The following is a 3,983-nucleotide window of genomic DNA, read 5'->3' on the forward strand; positions in this document are numbered from 1 at the left end:
AAGATCTCTACCATCACATGGAATAAGTGGTAAGTGCAGATGTCTTTTCCTGTTGCCTGTCTTAGGGGAGCAGGTAGGCAATCTTTTATAATGAAGTAAGTTTACTGAAAATACCTTTCATCAGGTAGAAGAATTCCTTCTACCTGAGAACTTTTTGCAGGGAGGGGTATTCAGTTTTGTCAAATGTTTTTTCTGTATCTATTGAAATGATCATCTGGTTTTTCTCCTTTATTCTGTGATTATGCTGCTGTGGTTTTGTTTTTGTTTTGGGAGACAGCATACAGCAAAAGTATGCTTCAGAAACTGAGTTTTGTCTTTGCCAGCAATTTACTTAGCACAGGTTTGCTGTGAGAATTATAATAATCCCACAAGTCAATAGCATACAGGACAATTATCTTTTTTTTTTTTTTAACAGGACTTTATTGGGGAACAGTGTGTATGTACTTCCAGGCCTGTTTTCCAAGTCAAGTTGTTGTCCTTTCAATCTTAGTTGTGGAGGGTGCCGTTCAGCTTCAAGTTGTTGTCCTTTCAGTCTTAGTTGTGTCAGCTCCAGGTCCAGTTGCCATTTCTAGTTGCAGGGGGCACAGCCCACCATCCCTTGCGGGAGTCGAACCGGCAACCTTGTGGTTGAGAGGATGCACTCCAACCAACTGAGCCATCCGGGAGCTCAGCGGCAGCTCAGCTCAAGGTGCCGTGTTCAATCTTAGTTGCAGGGGGCAGAGCCCACCATCCCTTGCGGGACTCGAGGAATTGAATTGGCAACCTTGTGGTTGAGAGCCCACTGGCCCATGTGGGAATCGAACCAGCAGCCTTCGGAGTTAGGAGCATGGAGCTCTAACCGCCTGAGCCACCGAGCTGGCACAGGACAATTATCTTTTAATAAGCCAAATAAAGTAATAGCATACTCCACATGACAAATTAATCACACTATGACTCTAAGCAAGGGGAGGTGAATAAAAAAAGTCCTAATTTTAACAGAGGTGTATCTTTTTCTACGAGGAAGCACTGGGGAGCCTCGGCAACCAACCAAAGAGCTGATTTCCAGCTGCCAAGGCAAAAATACAAGTCCTTGGTTGCTAGGGCACGTCGCTAGGGAATGAAAATGGCAGTGTTGGTGGGCAGGCTGATCTCTTTCAAAGGGTGCTGAGAAGTTTATTACCACTGTCTTTGAGGAGTACCTCACCAAGACATGTGCAAATACCCCAAGGGTCTTCGAAGAGTTTTTATATTGGTGAAGAGTTCCTCAGAGTCCCTCGCCCAAACTGAAACGCTCAAGTAATCCTCACAAACTGTCAGTATTTACTGTCTAAATGTCCACTTGCCCTAGTTGCTTTTCCACATGTTCTTATGGATAAGCCCCCAGGAGGGTCCCTCAGCTACTGGGCTGCTGACTGCTTATCACACAACTGATGTAGAACGACATCTTGGCACGACTTACTTTATTCTTGTATCAAAGTAACTTTTTTCCTTTGTCATAAACCAGTGGATTAAAACAACTTCACTGAAGTCGTAAACAAGTGGATTTGAAATCATATTAAACCAACTCACAACATATGCTGAATTATATTGATTGATTTTCAAATGTTAAACCAACCCCTTTTTCTTGGGATATCTCATTTGATCATGATGTATTTTCCTTTTTATATACTGCTGGATTTGATTGCTACTGTTTCGCTAAGGATTTTTATCCATTTTAATCCCTGCTATACCCACCAGAGCCTAGAACACTGATTTGAATGGAGTAAAAGCTCAATAAACATGTTGAATGAATGAATGAATGAATGAATGAATGAGAGGGATAGCTTCCTCTGTCTGGCCGGCAGAGAAAGGGAGCTTCCTAAGCAACAGCATGTTCCAAGGCACGGAGCATGAACTATCATTGTATCAGCCACTAACTAGCTGTGTGGCCTTGGGTAAATCTATCATACTTGTCCATAAAAAGGGAACGAACACAACAGGGCTGCCAAACATTGTGAGCATCCAGCAAGATAATATACATGAGAGACCTTGGAAAAACTCCAATCAGAAGGCAGTGTTACTATTAACGAGGGGGTGGGGAAGCCAGTTTTTGTGTCCAGCACAACCCTAGACTGGCAGTCCTTGGGGAAAGAAGGCAGGAGGTTGGGTGCTGCCTTGGCATGAGAAGCCTGGGTTCCAGCCTCAGACACCTCTGTGAGAGAGCAGCCATGATGGAGGGCATCAGCTCCTAGGGTTTAGAATTTTGCCCAGATGGAAGCAGCTCCCTCCTGGCTAACAGGGTTGCATTACTCTCTCCTCTGTACTATCCTTGCCTCATAAATCTTCAGCTAAGGCCACTGACTTCCTAAGCAACTAAAGTAAGGGATTTGGGACATTTAGGAAGCATAAGAAACACTTTCTTTGTCTTCCTGCCTGCCTTCTTTCCTTCCTTCCTTCTTTTTCCCCATATATGGATCACTAGCATGGCTTTCCCCATTTTCTAGGCCTGGAACTAATGGCTTTACTATAGAGTACTCACTGTGTTTGTATTTTGGATGACTGCTCCTGGGAGTTGTTTTTAAAGAGTCCCAGCAATCAAATATCTCACTCCTGTGTTTGCACACAAATCCCCTTCTACTTAAGCTCTCTCTGTGTTTACATACAGGATATCTAGCAGCTTGGTCTGGTCAAGGTACGGCTTTTAGTAGCTGTGGGTGATTGAAAACAAAGGGTTGGTATATTCTGCACCTGTTGCCTCTGGAAGGATATGCAAGTGGGGGTGACAGACTAAAGGGGTGAAGGGATGGCCTTTGAGAGCAGGTAGAAGATTTTTGCTACAAAGTAAATGAAAGAAATGAAAATTTGAAACCACAGTAGCAGTAGAAGGAACACAGAGAAGGGGATGACTTTGGGAGAATTTCAGGAGATCCAAGTGCCAGGTGAGTATAGGCTGCTGAGAGAGACAGAGACAGAGAGAGAGAGAGAGAGAGACAGAGAGAGAGAGAGAGAGAGAGAGAGAGAGAGAGAGAGAGAGGAAGTCCAAGGTAACAGGAAAGTTGCTTAGCGTTGGTAGCTGTGCAGATGGTGGTGTCATCATATACCAGGACAGGAAATAGAAAAGCAGACAGGTTTGGGGGAGGGGAAGAATGGAATGAAGAGTTCAGTTAGGGACATTTATTCATTAATTCCTTGGGCATTACTAGCGTCATAGGCATATACCTTGTCAGGAACAATGGTGAACAAAAGAAACAAGGTCCCTGGGCTCCTGAAACTTACATTCCAGGGATGGAAGGACAACTTAAATCAGTCAACAAAGTCACTGCAGAAGCCTCTATGAGGAAATTAAATGGAATCATGTGTTAGAAATGCTGCGACGGAGGCCAGGGAAGGACTGCACGTTGAGACCTGGAGATAAGAAGATGCCAGGCTGAGTTTGACAGTGACCCAAGGACACACAAGTAGAAAAGCAGCTTGAATAGAGAAGCTTGGAGCTCAGAAGTCTGGGCTGGAGATGATCAGAAAAGATAGACAAAAAACGTATTGCAATGTATAATGCTATTTCGAGAAAAATCAAGACTATACAAAATGACAGTAGGCGTACTCTGGAGGTTTAGGCTCTTTTGATCTTTTTTCCCTAAGTTGGGTGGTGAATACACAGTTGTGAGATGTCATGTAATTTATATACCTTTTTGTACATCCTAAGCATCACAAAATAAACTAAAAATAGACTAAAAAAAGGGGGAAAGGCCGGACCCCGGGTCTCACCAGACGTTGCCAAGCCCAGTTTCTCCATCTGTGAGCAGAGACCGGGCAGCTTCGGCCGGTTCTCATTCCCCTCGCGTGGGCCCAAGCCGACCTCGCCTATTCAAGCCCTCCGGACGGAACCCCGCCCACGTCCGCCCGCCGGCCAATCGGCGCGCGGATCCGGGCCCACACCCCCGCCGTGCACCTCCCCGGGCCCGCGCCGCCGCGTAACGTCACGGCCCGGCCCCCGCCACGTGACGGCCGCGCGGTGCTGTCCCACT

This window comes from Rhinolophus ferrumequinum, chromosome 9 (genome assembly GCF_004115265.2).
Source record: "Rhinolophus ferrumequinum isolate MPI-CBG mRhiFer1 chromosome 9, mRhiFer1_v1.p, whole genome shotgun sequence".
Lineage (NCBI taxonomy): Eukaryota > Metazoa > Chordata > Mammalia > Chiroptera > Rhinolophidae > Rhinolophus > Rhinolophus ferrumequinum.